Here is a 22,448-nt window from a genome sequence, read left to right on the forward strand (position 1 = left end):
TGTCAATAACATACTTCAACTAAAAGTACAAATGATTGATTGGGAGACCATGTATATGTAGAAACATCTTCTGTTAAAAATCATAAACTATGAATAGCTTATGAGCTGGATTTACATATTAATGAATCTATCTTTCCAAAAATATCATGAGTTAGTTATCTGGTTTGAGAAGTGAGGTCACACAGTGATTTAAAAAAAAATAATTGAATGGTTCCTTTTTAAAAATATACTCTTAAAAATCTTTTCTTTATGCAAGATGTGGAGAATGTAGAAAATTCATAAAAAAGAACGTAATCACCCATAATCCAACCATCCAGAGACAATTATTGTTAATATTTTAATATTAATACTTATATCATTATTAAATTTTAATCTAAAACTTTGTGTGTATAAAAATAAGAGAAAATAATAATGTAAAACAGTATATATATGGAACACCTATTTGTGAAAAATGATAGAAAAAGGCAGGCAAAATCTCCTCAGTTCGTGGTTGTTGGTTTTGTTTTTATTCTTTGATAGAACACATCCTGATTTTAGACATCTTATAGAAAAAAATATATGTCTCAATTCAAAACTTCTTGGCTAATTTTAAACAGAGAAAAAGATTATTTATGTCCACTAAACTTACTACAACATTTTGAACAAAACGATGCTTGGGAAAACCTCAAATAATAGTACAGCCACAACTGGTAGGTTAAGAATCAAATGTACACTTTGGGGAGGCTCACAAGTGTCAACAAAGGTCATCTACTTCCCTGAGGTTGGTGCCTGAAGATGCCCTATTCATCTACACACAGCAAAAGTTTGTTGATCATTCTCTTAATTGATGATTAGGAAGCAATGTTTTAAGCAATTTATATTTTTTATGTGATACTTTGCTACCTATGTAAACATCCTACCGTGGTTGATATGTGGTTTGGGAAACTGGAGGTTGGGGGTTGCCACGACACAATATAACATACATTAGAGTGATGAAAATAGAATAATGAAAATGTTAGGCATTGTCCTGCATATTTTCAGTACTGTATTATTAACATTAATAATGCATTATAGGTATTAACATTAATTATTCAGGCATGTGAGACGCCTACATATGTAATTGTGAGTACATCAATAATTTCTGGAAGAATATACAGAAACTATTATCATTGGTTGCTCTGTGGCCGGGGACAGGAATGCCAATTTTGAACCAAGTGCATATGTTAGCTATCAAAAATGGAATTATAAAAACACAATCGAATCTCATGTGAAAAATATACTTGTATGCCTTTAAATATGACTAGTTTTCTCTATTTACAGGAAAAGAAAACATGATTTAACTTCGTGATTCAAGGTCTCCCTCAGTATTAATTGTGTAATGATGTACTCAGAGGATACTGAGACATAAGGACCTGTTCACTTCTATAGCAGACTCAGACTGGTGGTTCTGGAGTCCCAGTCAGGTGTCCAGTGGTCCCTTTAAGGAGCCATTGGACAGAAGATGGCATGTTCTGGGGTGTCTCATTAGGGAGGACCTTATGGGGAGAAGAGACAGAGAGAGGCAGACAGAGAAAAAGACAGAGGGACAGAGACAGAGAGGAGAAGGAGGAGGGGGAGGAGGAGAGGGGGGAAGGAAGAGAAAGAGAAAGAGAAAGAGAAAGAGAAAGAGAAAGAGAGAGAGAGAGAGAGAGAGGCAAAGAGAGACAGAGAGAACAGAAAATTGTCCTGAGCACTTCCCATACTTATGCTTCTTTTTTTCTGGCTATTTCTGATTCATAATCCATTGCTCTCAAGTACAACCTTTGTTACCTCTTCTCATCAGCTCCAGGCCTTTCTTTTTTTTTCATTTTTTTTAAATATTTTTATTTATTTTTGAGACAGAGACAGAGCATGAGCAGGGGAGGGGCAGAGAGAGAGGGGGACAAAGAATCTGAAGCAGGCTCCAGGCTCTGAGCTGCCAGCACAGAGCTCGACACAGGGCTCGACCTCACAGAGTGTGAGATCAGGACCTGAGCTGAAGTCAGAAGCTTAACCGACTGAGCCACCCAGGCGCCCTGTTGGTCCAGGCCTTTCTTAATGACCTCCCAGATACTATTTGAGCTGCCACACGAAACCCTGCCTCAAGGAGTGAAGATTGAACTTCCTTCCTGTTCAATGATTTTTGGAAGTGCCCTATATAACCCCAGTCCTGGCTTTGTCCAGGTCCAGCTATGGAGGGACAAGATCCTACTATGCAGGGACAGAATGATGGAAATTCTCAGAGTCCTTGTAGTCCTTGTTTATCTGCAGGTTTTTGGAAGCATGTGTTCTAATTGCTCTGACTTATTTCAAAGAAGTTAGGCTTCTATTCCCATGTGGGAAAAGAGTAATGAATAATATGACTCCTGGCCAACTTTCATCCTGTTTACTCCATTATTGCCAACCATTCATCCTCCAGACTTTTCCACCGATGCCTATTTGAACTTTTTCCTTTTGCTTTTAATTACCCTCGTGAGCTTTGGTAATCAGGCATCCGCTCTTCGCCATATGCCGTATGTACTGGCCTATTATGGAAATCTAGTTCTAACTGAAATAAACTGCATGGTTGGTGGCCTCAGTAGATGAATTTGACCTAGTTTCATGTTGGAAATTTCACTAACTGATCTGTATATCTGTCACAGTCATGAGAAGATCTGATGACTATTTAGTTTTACCAAGGCTTGGTGTCACTTCCTCATGAGGACTCAAGACAGTCAAGGCTAATGACTTCAACGTAACTCATTTCCAAACCATCAACAGCTCTCTGAATGACAGAGGGCTGTGGCAAGTCCTCCCATAGCCCACCTGACACTGTCCTACAAGCTTTATCTGACCTTCCTCAGAAACTGTCCCATAAGCAATTCTCCCCTTCAGAATTTTTTTTTTAATTTTTTTTTCAACGTTTATTTATTTTTGAGACAGAGAGAGACAGAGCATGAACGGGCGAGGGGCAGAGAGAGAGGGAGACACAGAATCAGAAGCAGGCTCCAGGCTCTGAGCCATCAGCCCAGAGCCTGACGCGGGGCTCGAACTCACGGATCGCGAGATCGTGACCTGGCTGAAGTCGGACGCTTAACCGACTGCGCCACCCAGGCGCCCCTCCCCTTCAGAATTTTGAAGCAGCCACTTGTCCCACATCCTTTGTTGATGTCAGCTGGAACATGTTTTTACTGAGAAGAGGTTCATTATTGCCATCATGTCAAGGAGGTACCAGGCTCATGTGTTATGCATGTGCAATGACATGCGCCTCCCATCACCACACAAGCACCCCAATGCAGCCTGAATTCCTAGGACACGTCCTTACCAGGTCTACCTTCTTATCTTCCCCATGACAGTTCCACCTGCTCTGTTTCTACTCAACACTACTGTGCACATCTCATGACTTTTCCAATGGACTTTTTGAACTTTAACACTATGCAAAGTTCCATGCTTGTAAATGACAATCCTTGCCTTTCAGGAACTTACATTTAGGAGAGAAAAGACATATGCCTAAGTTACCATGATGCAAATCAGTTGATAGTGTGCTGTATTAGGAACCCTAGCAAACCGCGACCGCCATTCGGAGGAAAAGGTCTCTGACTGGAGTGCAAGAAAGCTTCATGGAGGAGGTGGCATTCTGAGTGCAGATTTGAAGACTGGCTAGGGTTTTGAACCATAAGTAGAAGAGGGGGTTGGCAATCCAGGCAGAAGAAATATTCAAGCGAGTGCAAGAAGGTCTGAAGTTATATTGTTCAGAAAACAGTCAGCAATTAAGTTTTGACCGAAAAAGAGAGTACTGACAACTAGTACATGCAACTTAAGTCTGAAAAGACATTTTAGGGTCAAACTGAGGCATGCTTTGATTTTCTGAATTAAGGAGTTGAATAAAATTAATTAAAGTAATTTAAGTAAAATTGCTTTTTAAAAAATAATAAAATTACAATTAAAGTATTAACGGAAGTTATAAGGGGGACATGTGAGGATTAGAGTTTCAGAGATAAATGTGATAGTAGAATGCAGACTTGATTGGTCAGCAAAGATGGGAAAATAATAAAAAGATTACTGAAATAGCAGTAAACCTCTGTTATGGTGTTATATGTTGGGATGTAAAATGAGTGAGCATAATAATAAAGGAGCATAAAATAAGTTATGTGAGGAACACTGAAAAAAATATTTCAATGTCTGGCAGCCAGCGAGGTGTTGAGATACTTGATAGTGACTTAGAAAGAAAAGAAATAGTGTCTTACCCCTTTTTTTGCATCCTGTGCAGCCTCTATCATTTTGTTTTGCGCATAATAGGTATTTGATAAATATGGAATCAAGAGGCTCTAAATGATAGGCCACGAGTTGTGCATAGCAGAAAGCGCATGAGCCCTTAGTGCTTGTACCTATTAATATCCAATTTCACCATGTAGGATGTTTCTGGGTTAGCTAGACTTGACTTCGTTGCCGCTAATTGAAAATGCTGGATTTATAACCCCTGGAAATTGAACTGTACCACAATACTATCAAAATGTTATCATTGTGATTCTTCTGTAATTGTTTCCAAATTTGCAGAGTATGCCATCGTTACTTTTAATCCTTATTTTTTATTTACAGAAGTAATGCTTACTTGTAACAAATTCACAGAATACAAGAGCATATGGAATAAGGAAAACAAATTCTGATGCCCCTGGAAAGCTGGCCGGTAACATCGTGAGTCAAGTTTGACACTGAAAGAGGGCACACCTCTTTTAAAAGAGTAGTGTTTCTCGGCTCCGGCCAATACAGGGCCTGGGTTTCTGAATCTTACTGTTTAAAAAAGAGATCAGGAAATCCAGACTTTCTCAGGAATTCTTTTGATTTTTAAAACCTTGATTCTCAGTCTCTCTCTCTCTTTCTCTCCCTCTCTCTGTCTATATGTTTGCGTGTACAAAATAAATCTGCTGGTTAAATCTAGGCTGATAGGTCACTAGTTTGTAGTCTCTGATATGAAGTAAAAAAACGGAAATCCTTCTGTCCTCTAACCTCATTTCCTATAGATATGCATGGCTAACGAGATGGTGTATGTCTCCAGAAACATGTTACACCTACTATTCTGTAAATTGCTTTTTGAAGTTGACCATAGTTGAGTGCTTGCACACTCTAGTGTAGGTAGATGTTCTTCGGCATCTGTCTCTTCCTCTCCTTTGGGCTCAGAGTTTTTCACTGTTAGGATTACATAATGAAATTACCTATTCACCTCCTCTTCAGATAAATTTATATTATTTCCCCTTTTTACCCATTATAATTACCAACAAATGGATACCCTAACAGATATATCTTTGTTCTCTTGTGCCAACACAGATTCCCAATACTCTGATAGTTCTGGGTGGGTCAAAAGGCATGCCATTTGAAATATTAATAGGTTTTTCCAAACAGTGCTCCAAAAATGTACCTAGAACGTTAGAGAATGCTAGCTCTCTTATCTTTTTAAAAGACCAGATATAATCTTAAACCTTTTCTCAGTCTGATTAGAAAGGTATTTGACTACTTTTTAAGGGGGTGAGGTTGAGCATCTTTCCCTATGTTAATTGGTCCCTGTATTCATCAATAAATTGGCTTGCTCATGGTTTTTGCTCATTTGCCTATTACCTTGTTTTGTTATCGATTTGTAGGAGCTTAATATTTTTCCCGTCCTGTTACCTTTGGGCTATAGTTCACGTAGTTTACCTCTGTGCTGTCTTTTCACTGTATGGAAATTTTGATCTTTTATGTAACCAAACCTTCAAATCACCAAATATTTCCTATGTGGCTTCTGGGTTCTGTGTCACACTTGGAAAAGCCATTTCCTCTTCAAGATTATAACAGTAGTGACTTACATATTTTTTGGTAGGGTATTATATACGTATCTATATAAATATTGAATCCATATGAAATTTATTTATTCTAAATTATTAGAGTAAGCATCTACTTGTTTTTTCCTCAGATGGTCCAGGTGTTCAAATGGCATTTATTTGGATCACAGTTTTGAAGTGTCATCTTTCCTATATAGGAAAGCTACTATTATTTATACCATCTTTTAGGGGGACTATCTCATCTAACAATTATTTTTAAGCGGATAATTTCAGTTCCCCATTGAGGAGGAAGCAAGCCGTGAGTTGAACTGCCACAGAAGGATGTTGAGGTTTGGGCAGCCTCATGTGTCTCTCTAGAAGTTTGCTCAGAGTAGGCTGTGGTTTTCTGTGACCTATTAACGCTTCACAAAAGGGAAATGAGGTGGGTTCCCAATACTCTGAAAACTCTCAGGACCAGGTAGTGTTGATAACTTACATTTTAAAGCAAATTACCTACTAATTGAAAATAAATTAGGATGTTGGCATGCATTCTCAAAGGGACGGCCGCGCTCAATTTAAAGGTCTGAGGAAACTGTTGTGAATGATTGTATTAGGAGGCATTGGTCTGGAGTGTTTGTGATGATTTGGCACTTTGTTGAGGTAGAATTTTTAAAAATTAGTTGAACTAATTTATTCCACCAATTGGAATCAATAAACATATGTTTTATACGTAGCAATGGGATCACATTAAAGGGTGAGAAACATCGAGTCCTTTTGTAAGTGAATTCTAACAAATATTTCCTGTAGCAGTAGTACCCATTAAAATTTTACAGAGTTTTATAGTTTACATTATTCTTTTATATATTAGAGGTCATTTAATCCCCATAAAGTCCCGTGAGATGGAAAATGAGGCTCTAGTGTTATCCTTGCTTTCCCAATGAAGAGACTGAGATTTAATGAGGTTAAATGAGCTGTCCAAATTCATATAACTCTTAAGTGATAAGGTCAGGGTTTAGACGCAGGTCCCCTGAGGCTTCTGCCAACGTGCACTTCAGTCCTCTCTGCCGCCTCCCCAAAGAGCCAGTATATTGTAAAATGAGATGAACTATCTCAACCACCTTGTCTTTGACCCTGGATTTCATGGTTGTGCACCACTTATCTGACCTTCACGTTGCTTGGGTACACCCAAATGCTTTACCCTACGAGTCTAAATATTACCTTTCTACCACGGCCAATGAAAGATTTCATTAAATTCCTCCAAGGTATTTGGTTTATTTTTTATATCCATTGACATTATGCTAAACAATTGTGTCCTATAGTATAATCAATTGCAACATAACTCCAAAAGAGAATGTTCAGTTTTTACAATCCTATGTTCAGTGAGGTCTCTACCCTGCCATTTTTATGACTATTTGATGTTCATAAAGATTTGACATTTTTGTGAATTTTAAAATCTAGAATATCTTTAAAAGCATCTCTGAACTTCCCTTAACAATCATTTTTTTAAAAAATTTTGAGCCTGTAGATCTCTTTCCTGTCCCAAGTGCCCTCTTCCCTGGTGAAGAGGGTCTAGGATAAAAGAGGGTAGGTAATAATGCATTAATTGTATCTAAAATAGTCAGTACTTTTTTCCCCCCAAGAATTTTCTATGGATGTCCTATTGATGGCGGGGAGCATACTTTTTAAAAAAATTGGGTCAATCAATCTTTTGTTCCAAATTCTTAAAATCAAAATCTTCTTAGTAAAACAGTACTGTCTTTTCCTGTATGCATTTATTTAGTTAACTATATATTGAAACTTTCAAAAAATTCCTGAGATCTTAGTATGATCCTTACTTCTAAAGCACTCATTTCCTCTTCTTTTCCACTCTTATCCTGACTCACTCTTGTCTTATCACTATTTCCTCCCAATTCTTCACCAGATCCACAGAGCTAACTCATTTCTTCTATGCCATCTCTACACAGCGAAAGTGCCAGATAATACGTATAATTAAAAAGAGTGTATCAAATATTTCAAGTTGAGGAATAGCATAGATGATGACAGAAGACTTTCTAAGGATTACCTGTAGGCTTCTGTTTTGTGCTGACTCCTGTCAAGCTTCAATAATTTGGATGGTGAATAAAGATAGCATATGACCTAAAATTTAGTAATCCAGGTGTCATAAAAAAATACCCTTCTGTGAAACTCTCATAAAGTTCTACTTAAAGAAAGAAAAACCCAAATATGATATACTGTGTTCATCACATTTTTCAGACTACATGCCAGGGTTTAAAACAGACAACTGTCAATCCAAATGATGGTGGATGAAAAACCTCTGTCTAGACCAGTAACTGCAGTGAAGACAGAGGATAAATGTCACAGGAACCCCAAGCATAGAGTCTCCTAACCAAAACCATCTGTGTTTCAAGCTTATATCTGAACTTCTTATGAAACGGGGATACGTTTTCAGGGTATTCTATCTCTAGCACCTCAGGGAAGATATTGTCTTCATGTACTAACCTGTCTATGTAGGAATGCATGAAATATTCACAAGTCTTCTGACGTAATACCCTAGCAGCTGCGTAATTTTCTCTTATTTCTATGAGTTGTTTACTGTTTACTTGGTTAAAGAGCAAGATATTACCATAATGAGTCAGAATGGCATATTCCCCTGTTACCAATAGAGAAATCTCTAAAGGTTTGGTTTCTTAGCATCACTTTTTGCCTGGTAATTAACATTAACAAGAATGCTTCGGAGTGCTTGAGGGGGAGTGATGTTAGAAATGTACCATAAAAGGTTTTAATTAAACATTACTTTGACATGATCATATACCCTGTTTAGTTCTCCACCAATAAAATATGGCAAGCAGTCTGTAACAATTAGCATTGAATTACAAGATTTTTCTTCATTTTAGAAAAGAGGTTGCTCAAAATAATTATCCCTGAAATATATTGGCATTTAGTATGTAGCAGGAACCACACTCAAAATCTAATGGGCTAGAAAATGGTTATTTATACCCATTTATGAGCTAAGAAACCTACGGTTGTGCAAGGTCACAAAACTAGCGAACAGCGGGGACAGGATTCAGTCCAGGTCTATTTTAATTTAGACCTTGATGTTTAGTCAGGCATATAGCTACAGAGGAGCAGAGGGAGTATTTGGCTTCCCCTGAACATATCCTACAAAAGATGTATCTTTTTAACAAGAACATTAGAACACTATGTTGATATGCCGGTTGTTAGGACTATGAAAACAGCGGCAGTATGAACATAATAGAGTCTGAACCCGGCAACAACCCTGGTTTTAATCACCACACTGTCATGCTTTGGCTTCGCAGGATACTGTGCACGTCATCATGAATACCTTCTGTTTGCCTGCCTTATCTCCCTACCCATTACCTGGTGATGTGTTTATTACCTTGTTATTGATTATTTATTATCCGGTTACCTGTTTTCTAGATTTAGAAGTGTCCTAGAAGTCAGACATCAATTAAAAAAAAATAACTTCTCATATTCAGAGAGGGAATATGTGGTCTTTGTAGAATCCCTGAATTCTATCTTCCCCGCCCCCCACAATAATAATCCTGCCTTCGTATGAGGATGTCAGGAGGTCGTAACATGGAGTAACTTTTCCTGCTAGTGGTGGTGACTGCCCCTAGATGTAGCCCTACACTTTAACGTGCCCTATTGTCAAGTATTTTTAGGACACTTGGTAAGATTCAGCAGGGTAGAGATGCTCGCAAATGATCTTGCGGTTTTGGGCTACCGCTTTAATGAAAAGAGTATGGATGTAGCCACACAATCATCACTATTGGAAAAAGACTTCAGAGTGTTCCTCATAGTTAGAATCTTATTCATTAGGTTATCAACAGCAAAGATTTTCTGCAAACAAGTAGATGATGGTGCGTGGTTAGGAATTACAGACAACCCAGACCTTGGCAAAAGCTTCAGTAAGACATTGGGCAAAGCTGCCATCTTTTCAGTGAAATGTCCCAGGTCTAAATTTGTGTTGGGAGAGCTCATCTGCAAATAAAATATTTTTTCCCACATCATCTTGGTCTCATTATGGGTTTAATTGCGTCTCCAACAAATTCAAATGTTGAAACTTTAATCCACAGTGACCTTAGAACGTGACCTCATTTGGAAATAAAGTCACTACAAATGTAGTCTGTTAAGACGAGGTCATGCTGCAGTAAGGTGGGCTCTTAGTCCAACATGACAGCTGCTTTTATAAAAAGGGGAAACTGGGCACAGAGATATGTACACAGGCCATGCGAACATAAAGACAGAGATGAAGGCAATGCGTCTATAAACCAAGAAATGCCAGATTGCCCTCAAACCACCAGAAGCAAGAAGAGAGGCCTGAAGCAGATCATCCCTCACGGTCTTCAGAAGCAATCAATCCTGCCGAAGACTTGATCTTAGACTTCTGACAGTAACTGTCTGTTGTTTGAATGACCTCGTTCGTGATACTGTGTTATGGCAGCCTGAGCAAACTAATACCTGGAGTTTCACAGAAGGATCTTCATTGGTTTAGGATTAAATACATTTCTTTCTGCCTTCAGATTGTTGAAATGAAAAATGTTCTGTTTAAATAATCCTTTATACAGTATAACGCTATTGTTAAAGATACCAATATGCTATGATAAAGACCATTGTAATAAACTCCCATGTGAGTTTAGCTGGGAAAAAGTTTTGTCTTAGTATGCTAATATTTATGCTTTCCTTCTTAAAAGCGTATCTCAAGATTCTTCTCTTTTTACTCTGGCACGCAGAGAGCTTACAACCAAGTGCATTGCCCCAAAACTGTAATCAAAGCGTACAGTCCAAAAGCTGAACTTGTATAACCTAAAAACATCTACTCTCTTTGCTTCTTTTAGATGTTTTCTCTTGTTATATCCTTACTTTTCATCTTTCTTTAATTAGTAAGTCGTTTTAAAGCCTTTCAGAAGTGGAAGAAAAAGCAATTTCAGTTTTTAAGCAAATAAACAGTAGTATATGCCCTCTAGAAATTAGTCATGATTTGTGATATTTCCAGAGAGATTGGAATCCTTAGGTGGAGAGTCTTGAGTGCTGAATAGCTATTAACTCAGAAAGACAAAAAAGTACAGAGGAGGGGATCATGCCCATTCCTTTGGGATACAGGAAAACTCTTGTGCAAGCACTAGCAAAAAGCATCAAAGACCCCAAATTTTCCCATATGGTGTTTGGCCAGTTTACCAATAGTATTACCATATATGATTGGTTCATGGTAACTACGTAAGGTTTATCTTTTTTTGTGTAAATGTTGAAGTGAGTAGAAATAGTGCAAGACTGAGGTCTCTAGGAAGAAACGAGAAACAAGCGGTCAGAAGAGGAGGGCTAATGTTGGATAAAGCCTACACAGGGACTCTCAGTGAGATTTATGGTGGCAGTGCTGTCTGTAAGCAGACATCTTGATGTCAAGATGAAGCTAGTCAATGAGTCAATACTGAATATCAGTGAGGTCTTCAGTCTGGTGATACAAACGATAGCTTTCACCCTTGCACCAAAGCCCACGAAACCAGAGACAAAAGAATTCCAGAAATTAAGAGCTTTGGTAGTGATGTCACAGAGCATGTGACCAGGGAGGATGGCATGGGATTCAGAAGTTTATGTGAACCTTAGCCACTCTCCAGATGACCAAACATGGCGATGAACAGGGCACAGGGACAACACACCCCTGTATCTGTCAATGGAAGTGGAACTTTATTGCCACTGCCTACAGCTAAATGTCCATAAACTGTGCCATACCAACTCCTTGTTATACCCCCTCTCCCTCTGCACCTGCATTTCGTGCTATTTGAACAGCCATGAGTTCTAGGCTCATTTATAATCTTGTGTAACCCTCACAATAACTCTACAAAAATAGATTTTATTTAACCTTGCTGTAAGGTAAGGAAACTGAGGCTCAGAAAAGTTATGCACTTTCACTCTGGCACCCAGAAAGCTTTCGACTGAGTGCATTGCCCCAAAACTATAATCCAAGAGTATATAGTCCAAAAGCTGAACTGTGTACCTAAAAAAATGTACTTTATTTGCTTCTTTTAGGTGTTTTCTGTTGTACCCTTACTTGCCTCGTCTTGATTTAATTAATTAAAGGTAACTCCTTGGCTGGTGGGTGGCAGACCTAGAACTCAAACTTTAATGTCTGTAAGAATTTAAAGTATTACCACCCAGATGTTTCAGGGAAGAATCACTGCTATTCACAGTGCTAACTCAATCGTTGCCACTGCTCAATTTGGACATGTCCAGATTGAATACTGCCTGATACATTTTGATTCTTTAGGAATAAAATATTTACAGCCTTCCAGAGAATTTCCTGTCCCCCTTTCCAGCCATCCTTGTCACTTCATTAATGTCTCCTATTCTTTCTGTCTGTAATGCTGTTGACGGTAGGTTAGCTCTGGGTACAGGGACTTTCAGGAAAGGACAGAGAATTGTGTCCACTTGGAATCAGCATTAAGTATGATTTCTGAGTTGGACTCGGCATCTCAGGATGATCGGTCTTGTCTCAGAGTGACCTGGTTGTCTTGCCCTTTTGCAAAGTTGAGGATCTGGGGTCACAGTTGTCTAGTCTGAATTTGCTTTATTCAGGAACTTCAACAACTCTAGGCTCACACAAAGGACAATGACAGAACGGGTCTTAGCATCACAGGGCATATGGATCTACCACTATACTGTTCCTTCTTTCTTTTACTTTATATTATGATATTTCAGTCCAGCAACTATACTGATGCTCATTCTAGCAGCTTGAATAATGACCACTTATGTCCATGTCCTAATCCCTGCAAACTATGAATGTTACCTTGTATGGCAAAAGGGACTTTACAGTTGTGATTAAATTAAGGATTTTGAGGTGGAGAGAGATTATCCTGGATTATCTGGATGGGCCCTAAATGTAATTACAAGTGTCTGTATAAGAGGAGTAATAGGGAGAACTGACTGCAGAAGAAAGGTGAAGGTGACAGAAGCAGAGAGATTTGAGGATACCAAACTGTTGGCTTTGAAAGTGGAGGAAGGGGCTATCAGCCAAGGAAGGCAGAGCATGAAGCTCCAGACTGGAGAAGGCAAGGCCAGGTACCCTCCCTCAGAGCCTCCAAGAGGGGTGCCACCCTGGCAACACCTTAACTTTAGCCCAATTTCAGACTTTTGACCTCCAGAATTTAAGAAAATGAATGCGTGCTGTTTTAAGTGCCAGGTCATTTACAGCAGCTGAAGGAGACGAAGGCACTCGTATTTTGAATTTTAAACAGAATGGGTCCCACGTATTTGAAATGCAACCATCGTTTTTATCAAGAACCTTTCAGAAAACAATAACTTCTTTAGAACATTCCATTGGGTTTTGCTAATAAAAGGCTGGAAGCCCAGTAATGGGACTTAAAAAAATTATGCATTGCCTCTTTCCAGGAAATTTGTGAGTTAATGTGGGTCACGAACTTTGCTTTTTAATATTATTTGCTCATTTGGCATAATATAGCTTGGTGTCCTTTGTTTACAAGAAATAGTAGGGAAAGTTCTTTAGTGTCTTTGACAATATCCCCCCACTGACCTTTAAGCACCGAGGGTCAGGCCACAGAATGCAAATGCCTTCCCTTTGTAGATTTCATCTTATTCTCTTCTGTACACCAGGTCTGGACTAGCTGCTGATTTCTGGAAAAACGCCACTTTGGCCTACACAAAGGTGAAACAGATGAAAGGTTATCAAAGAATGCCAAATAAGCATGCAAACTTACCATAGTCATTTTTGTGTTTACCTGGTAAGACAGAATATTACTTCTCTTTTCCCAGCACCTTCCTCATAGGAATTTATATTCAAAACCTCTTATTTCAATTAGACTTCACAAAAGACCTTTGGATTCAGCTACTTTCCTTTTCAAATTTCACTCTCAGGAGAGCTCAGCTAATGATTGTGGATTGGTGTGGTGAATATTTTAGAGAGGTTCTTAGGCTCATGACCCAGTTCTGGGGCTGCTCGGATTTCTGGATGCTGCTTGGAGCTCAGCCAAAGCACCTTGAAGCCACTTTCCACTTAGCTGTGGTGATTTCAGGGCCCCACGGCCCTGTCTCATCTCAGCAAGGCTAGTAACTTCCCAAAGAATATACTCAGAAAAAGGGAATGGAGGATGCTTTCTGGCTTTATTGAAAATGACTTAGAACAAGATGCCACTTTGTTGTCCAGGGCAAATGTTCCTGGTTTAAAAACTGGCAGTCTTCCAGTTTTGACCGGGAGCTGTTTATTGTAATTCAGTCTTCCAGTTTTGACCGGGAGCTGTTTATTGTAATTCAGAAATCAACGATTGAAAATCCTTTAAAGCTTTTTCCTCAGTAATGATTAGGTGAAGATTTGCTGGCATCTGAAAACTTCCTCACAGGAACATTGGAGTCAAATGGGAGTTTGGTCATATTTAAAACTGAAGACTGCTGCTTTAGAGTTCTTAAGACTTGGATGCTGTTTTTATTTTGCAAACTGAAAACAATTACTGGCTTTGGAAAGGAAGTTGCATGCCCTGGGTGGGCGGTGCCACCTTTTCATAATTCATTGTACACACTTCAGATCTCAGTGGAAATATTAGAAACACTACAGGGTAAAAGGAAGATAAGAGGCTTGCATAGCAGGCAGAGTGTTTGGGAAAACTTGGGTTACAGGGGCAAATGCTTGTGGTTTAGAGGGCAAAGTGCAACTCAGGGGAAGAGACTGAAAATAACAAAAGAAAGGAGACAGCATCGCAAGGTCAGAAGAGGCACGAGGGCTCGAGAGAGAGGCTACTCTTATGACAGAAGAGGTGCAGTCGTGGACTTAGAAGAGGAAAGGAGAAGTGAGGATAAGTACTGGTTGGGTAAATGTGGGGATGGAATTTGGAGGTCACGATTATTTCAGTGACTAAGGTACAAGTGAGACAAAAGTTTGAAGGCAGAAATGTTCAGGATAATATTTGTGAATAATGTGAGAGAAAGCCAATTCAGTGACTGAAAACAAAAATGTTGACTGGAAGGAGGGCTGGGGCCAGGATGCACATCACAAGTCTAGAAGAGAACGATCAGCTAGGCTACGCTTTCTAAATTCAATTAATAATTTTAAAATAATTTTAATATAGATAAAATGAAAATCAGGGTAAATCTTTTAAGGCAAATGAGAAATTTCAAGTAAATTAAATGTTTGTGGTCAGTAGCTCTTAATTACAACTCCCAACACTCCCAGGACTCTACAGGTGTCTGTTCATTTCCTTCCGCCAATGAGAGCAACGTCTGCGGACAAGTCTGGGGTGCTAGGGTGCTGATGTGCCTGCCAGTGTAGACAGCATGAGCAGGAGCAAGGAAAGCAGAGGATGGCTTCCTCCCCGGGATTGGCAAGGGCTGTCGGCTGACGAGGTGAGAGATTCCAAGGCATTTGTGCAAGGTGCCCTAGGTGGCCTTTCGCTCCATAAGATAAGGTGATTCTCACCACCCTCTGCCCTAGATGTTCTGTTTTAGAGCTTTAGAAACTGAACCTCAGAGTGCTAAGTAATTTGCCTAAGACACACAGTTGATCAGGAACAGGGGAAATGAGTGAGTTTGGAAGGGCTCTGATGGCTTAGGAAACCAGACATGGAGGGGATTGCAGGCCTTGATGAAGGCAAAGGCAAGAGCCGCAGGGGGCGGGGCTTAGGCAACGGAAATACAACAAAAGGGAGACATAGTTATTCGTTGGTTGTTTGATCCAAAGTCATGGCTTAGATTTATCAAAATTTTGTAAGCATCAATCAAAAATGTCAAATTGGCAGTCAACCTCCAGCCAGCTGTTCCGGGTGGTTGTTCCTCTGCTTCTCCATTCCCCTCTCCCAGTTAAAGAATCCATAACGGGGCTGAGATTCCCTTCCTCTGTTGCACGTGGATCACAAATTCTACAGACCTCAAGAAACTGGAGGAATCTATGTTGGATTAGTTCTAAGTAGCTCAGTTTCTACACTATCTGTTTGGAGAAAGGAACAAACGAGTACATTGCATCATCCTGCTTCTCCTCAATAACCTACATATAGTGTACTAAAGATCGTGGGACCTAAAAGAACTTTTGTGCCTCCTAGTTACACATCATTGAGGCTTCTCTGTGGTCTATGCTCAGGCTTCTCTGCTACTTAAATTTTGTTTTACATTTATTTATTTATTTTGAGAGAGAAACAGAGAGGGTGAGCAGGGGAGGGGCAGAGAGAGAGGGGGAGAGAGAGAATCCCAAGCACACTCCACACTGTCAGCAGAGAGCCCAATGTGGGGCTCAAACTCACAAACCATGAGATCATGACCTGAGCTGAAACTAAGACTTGGACGCTTAACTGACTGAGCCACGCGGGCACCCCTCCTTTGCTACTTTAAGAGATTTATTACAAGTAAACATTAAGAAGAACTTTTTCAATCTCTTGGGGATTTAAAATTATTAATATTGTTGTTCACTTGATATGTTTTTCTTGAACTCCAACTACATTTTCAACGTTGTGCTTTTATTTATTTATTTTTGGGGGGAAAGGCACTGAGAGACTTCTTTATAACCCAGGAATCATCTTCAGCAGCTACCTACTTTGCCTATGAATCATTCCTGAACCCATGAAAATTCTAAATTACTAAGGTCAAATATAGGAGGAGTTTGCAGTAAGCCTGGTTGGTAGAGATTGGAACCTGGTGTTTTGAGAGAAGCATGATCCAGGAGAGTGTAGGAGTCAGGCAGGGGATTTGGGGCACTAGCTGCAAGGTGAAATCATCAGCAGAGCTGGAAGGTCACAGTAAAACTCTCACAAATTAGGGAGGTCGACGTTCTGATTGGTGGGCTGTAAAGTACATTCGTCAGCTGCATGCCAGGCTGGTGGAAATGAGCCAGCGCATCTCCACCCCTACCCAGGTTCCCTTCCTCAGTCCAACCCGCCAGCAGGAGCAGCTGTCGACTGAAAACAGCCATAATAGCTCTGAGTCTGCTAATCCTGCACACATCCTCCAGGCCAGAGAGGCCACTGTGTCTATATGTTGGATGATTTTGTCAACAATGTCCCTCTGCCATGATGTAAGCCTGGGAATGGAAGAAGCAAATGCGAATTAGTAGACTTATCTTTCATAAATGAGGTCACTAGATTTCTTTATTAAGAACAAAGTGCAATCTTGCTGCCTTGTCTGGGAACAAACATTTCCAGATTCTTTTGGTATATTTTGTTCAAACAGTGGAGGCTGATTGCAGTAATATTACTGATTGTCAGATTAGGCAAGTTAATTGTTAACCTAATACAGACTGACTTAACTAATGTACATCTGAGTTGACCGGAGGAACCTCACCCCATACAAATCGGTTTCTAAATCAAAAGAATATTTGAGATCATACCATTTTGTTAAAGGCAAACGGACTAGTAATGGAAAACACTGCAGGCATAAATAAGGCTAAGTAAGACACATGAATAACCCATGATTGTATTTTGAATATCAAGTCGGTAAAAATCTGAACATTATCTAGTTATTCAAAAACAATAATGCAGAAATGTCATGAAAAACATAAATGTCGAATTCATAAAGTACCATCTGACAGACATTTCAGGGGAAGCGTAGCAGCGTGATTTCAACAACAAAAGCATTAATAAAACCTGAAGGGTCTTCCTGGTCTTTCCATGAGACATATATATGACAAGTGTGGGGATGTCTTAACAGGGAATTTGGTGGTTTTATCAGAATGACGTTCTTCTTCATGGATTCTAAGGAATGGGACAGGTACCAGTGCATGGCATTAGGGCAATTATGGAGATTAAGTGTCCTCCATAGAGGCATGCAACACTCATTAAACATTTCTGAGTGGGAACTGTGTTCCAAGCACTGGGCCAACTCTGGAAAATCTACTTATGCTACTTTTTAACCATTAAATGGAAAGAAGGGGTGTGGGGAGAGAGGCAGGGTGAAAGTAGCACTAAGAGGGACATGCTGAGAACATACTAGAAAATCAAAAGAGTTTCCTAATGCCCGGGCGAATGTAAGTATGTTTAGGAGAGGCAGTTTAGAAATCACGAGTATACTGTGGACTGGAAATTAGAGACCAGAGTTTGCTTTTAAGTCTTTTAACACAGATGTAAGTGGAATTTAATATTGGAACTTGTGTTCATATTTTTAACTAAGCAAAATCAAGAACATCGTGATCTTCACCAGTTGAGGGAGCCTTGTTTGAACAATTACTTTCCTTTACTCCCGAACTGTTTTAACTGTGGCTGTGTAACAAAAAAAAAAAAAAAAAAAAAATTCTTTTTTTTTTTTTGGAAAGTGAATTCACATGGTTTTGGATTTCCTCTATTCCTTTCAGAGAGGACCACATGGTTGTCTATTTTGGGAAAGCAACAGTTGATTGAAAGGCAATGGGTAACTGAAAGTCAGGGGTAAGGAAGTATCACTGAGCCCTTTCAGACCCACCCTGACTGCCTCCCACAGCCTGCTGTCAACAAAAGGCACCAAGAATGGTGGCCACAGGGTGCCTCTTAAATCAATTCCTCTCCAGCTCCTGCCCCACTTTAAAGCAAAAAGCAATGTATCCCTTGTCCTCACTGAGGAATTGACCTTTAATGTAACAATTTACTCTAAATTTAGACTTCTGCCATCTTTACCCTGGAGACCAGAGATTGTGTTATAATAGCAACTATTTAACTCGTGTTAATCTCTGGCCATTCAAAAAGAGAGGTCACCTCCCTGGAGCAACTTGCCATCTGAAAGAAGAGGGGAAATTTAAATGGGGAAACTGAAATGGGAAGGGCATTTCAATTTATATACTAAAAACAATATTTTTAAGTGAGTAACATTGAATTGTGATAGTGATGACACTGACGATGACCAGGAGGAGGAGGAGGGGGAGGAAGAGGAGGAGGGGGATGTTCTGAGCCAGCCTTCTTGCTTTGAGCCAGCTGCTACAGAGGACTACTTTCAGGGGGGATGATTTTTTCATCTTCAAACTAACCTCGTGAGGCTTGCCCTATTGTCTTAACTTCTAGGTGGGGAAACTGAGACTTTACGATTAAATCCTTGTGCAAAGTCAGACAGAAAGGGTCAGACTCAAGCCCATGTGCACTGTAGATTTCACTGTTTGTTCCTGCCTTTCGTTCTTCTCAGGCTAACGGAAAACGGAAGTAGGGGTATTGTTGTGATAAATATAGAAAAGGTAGCTAGAAACAGGAAAAGAGAAGAGAAAGTCAGGATACCACAGGAAGAAAGATGGACTGAGGAAAAAACAAAGAGATCACAGAAGAACGAGAGGAGGGGTGTACTGGCAGAAGGGGAAACTGAGGCAGAGTGTGTCTCCCCAACAGGGAGGTCTGGGTTCAGATCCTCACCCCTCTCTTACAAGTGTCTGCCTGAGTTTGTTGCCTCCTGGGCAGGGAGAGGGGCCTAATGTATGAGCTGAGTGTGGCTCTGGTGGCCACACCCCCCAGCTTTTAGCAAGTTACTTCACCTTCTGCAGTGTTGCCATTTCTCATTTGTAAAATGGGGACAAAATCAGTGCTCAGCTTACAAGGTCACTGTTAAGATTAAAAGGCCACAAGTAAGATGCCCAGAATACGTGTGGTGTGGGCTCAATGAATACTCACATTGTTGTATGAAAAATCGGAGCCTCATTAACAACGATCATCACAAGGAGGATCAGATATTAAGTATAAAGTAAGCACTCAATCAACTATTGTCATTTCTTGCCAAAATTTAATCTTTTCTTTCCTTTCTCCTTCTTCCCTGCGTCTCATCCTTCCTCCATCCTTCCTTTCCAACCTTACTCTCTTCCTTCCTTCCCTCCTCCCTGCCTGCCTGCCTTTCTTCCTTCTTTTTCTCCTTTATTTCTTTCTTCCCTTCCTCCTCTACTCTCTTTTTTCTTGCTTTTAAAAGCTTTCTTTTTTCAACCATAAATCAATGTACGTAGCCTTTCTCAGTTGAATACTTTTAAAATCTGGCTTTACTGGCAATAATTCTAATCTCTGGACATGATTCTTCCAAAGGCCCTTGCCCTCGATAAACCAGTTTGACTATTAAGCTTCAAAAATTCAGATCAACACAACTAGCTCTTTCCAAACCTAGAGCGAACATTGACAGAACAGATTGAAGGTCTGAGCTGATTTCTGCAAACCTGTGGTGAATTCACCTATGTCTCATATCGGGATCTTTCATTTCTATTGTGTCATGGACGACCTAAGTCAGATTGGGATGGAGTTGAAGTGAACTGTGCCCTAAGGGGCAACTGAGAACAGCTGCAACCAAAAGCAGGAAGCAAGACTAGAGAAGAGGGAAGAAGACTGAGAGAGGCGTAAAACGGACACATAAACCAGGATAAGAGTCAACAGGCACATAATGGAATCACAAAAGCAATCTTTTTTAAGTCTTACAAATGTGCACATTGGCGAATGATGCCTTGCTTCAAGCTAGGTGAGAGCAAACTGCAGGAAACGCTTGAGATAGTTCCAAACATCCAAGGTTGGACAGCTGTTGGAACAAAATGCCAGGATTTTTCACTGAGTTGCTTCTGTAACAGTGCAGGTGGAATACAAAGATTATTGTAGACACCTGCTCTGGTTCTTGAATAATTTACCGGCAGCAATTGCAATGGGCCATTCTAGTTGCTTGGCACTGAAGGCAGCTTGTTACTATATTTGGAGAAGGGGTGGGGAATGAAATCGCATCAGTTACAATTTAGAATAACCACTCTGGTCCTTCAGTCTTTTCTAGATGCTTTGTTGAATAGGTCTAACAAAATGTGGGATCCTGGCATGAAATTTGTATAACAAAAAGAAAACTCTGCTATGTGCATCTAGACGAAGTTAGGCAGACACAGAGAGTGGAGGACTACAGTAATAAGTAGCTTTCCTTCCTTTGAAACCCAGGAGCTGCTCCTGGAGTCCTTCCACATTCAGCTAAAGTATCAACCTCATCTTTTTAGTTAAAGGTCAGTGCTATTCTTAGAATATGAAAACTATAATTGTTTTATCTCTTGTCTGACAAGACATTTCTTTTTTTTAAATGTTTTCTTTTTAAATTTATTTTTGAGAGAGAGACAGAGTGTGAGCAGGGGAGGGGCAGAGAGAGAGAGGGAGACACAGAATCCGAAGCAGGCTCCAGGCTCCGAGCTGTCAGCCACAGGGTCCCACGCGGGGCTTGAACCTGTGAACCGCGAGATCATGACCTGAGTCAAAGTTGGACACTTAACCAACTGACCTACCCAGGTGTCCCTAGACATTTGTTTATTAAAATGAAAAATAATTAGCCTATTAAGGTATCACTCTTAGAATCTAATGACTGCAGACATTTATGTCAAAAAATGTTAATCAAAACAGTGTATGTAGAGGGACAACGTTGTGTGTGTTTTCAGAGGCCTACCTCAATTGGAAGTTTTTGTTTTAGGATGAAATGAATCTGTAGATCCTTTAGGAGGATTCCCTATGTTCTTAACTCTTTTTAAAGTTACTTCAGTCTAGATGCTAACTCTATTTCTGATACTTTGGGGAAACTTCATACAAGTAGTACAAATAAGATAACACTGTAATACTGAACATAACCACAGGATGGCAGGATGCTAACACTTTTGACTCAGTATTTCATTAAACCTTGCTACGTCTGGAAGTTCCCTTCACGATATTTTTGGAGAATGGGGTAGAACAGTGTTTAAAAGACTAGTGTGTTCTGTGTGTGTGTGTGTGTGTGTGTGTGTGTGTAATTTTACTTAATTTCATGTATGTGTGTGATAAGTGGATAAGTGTGAGGCCAATCAAATATTTCACGTGCAGGGGTCAACATAGACAATAAATACATATAAAATACTTATATTTCATAAAATAGTTACGCATTTCTGGACCAAATAAACGCACATCATAAAACCCTAACTACTGGCTTATTGCAAATCCTTTGTGTGTCAGTTAATTAGTGAAGGATATAATTCCATTTCTCAGGTAAGCTAGAAGAAACAATAAACCTATTTCTGGATCCTCAATTTTAGTGCTTCCCTAAGGAAAACAGAATTTGCACTACTTTCGTTTCCAAGAGGTGTACAGAAAAAATACGACTGATTCTATGCTACTGAATTGATTTAGAATCACTATTTGGATTTCAGAAATAAGTGTCTCAATTGAGCTTTCCAGAGTTCAGGATAAAAAAGCCTACATAAACTTAAATTTAAATAGGATATTAGAATATACTGGGTAAAACTAGCATTAAGTAGGGATCAGTCTTTCAAACCATCTTTTTTACATCGAGTTAGAGTTTTTGTATTTTTCTTAGTTTTTATACTTACTGATAATTAAATAGTTTAATAATCACTAATTAAATATTTGAAAAAAGAAAGCTTAGTTTAGAAAACAATTGGAATGAAATAGAGTATAAGGACATGGTAACATTGTAAGACTTTCTTTTTGTCACTGAATTTTCCTAAAGCAAGCTTTGAAGTTTTATTTTGAATTTAATTGCTCCATTTAGTGGTCTTCCTTTACATATATAAATGTCAACTTTTAACAATTAAATAATTTGTTTTCTCTCTGAAAGACACATATACACATTAACTAACTACCATGAATCTAACTTCTTTATTTGTAGGCTTTTAAGTCGGGGAAATTAAAGTATATTATTTCTTTTATAAGTCTTCCCAAAAATATTCCCAAAGCTACCAGAGACAAAAAGAGAAAAGAAAAGAAAAGAAAAGAAAAGAAAAGAAAAGAAAAG

Source organism: Lynx rufus, unplaced genomic scaffold (assembly GCF_022079265.1).
Source record: "Lynx rufus isolate CCGP_SWC_20201006 ecotype Redwood Valley unplaced genomic scaffold, mLynRuf1.p SCAF_26, whole genome shotgun sequence".
Classification (NCBI taxonomy): domain Eukaryota; kingdom Metazoa; phylum Chordata; class Mammalia; order Carnivora; family Felidae; genus Lynx; species Lynx rufus.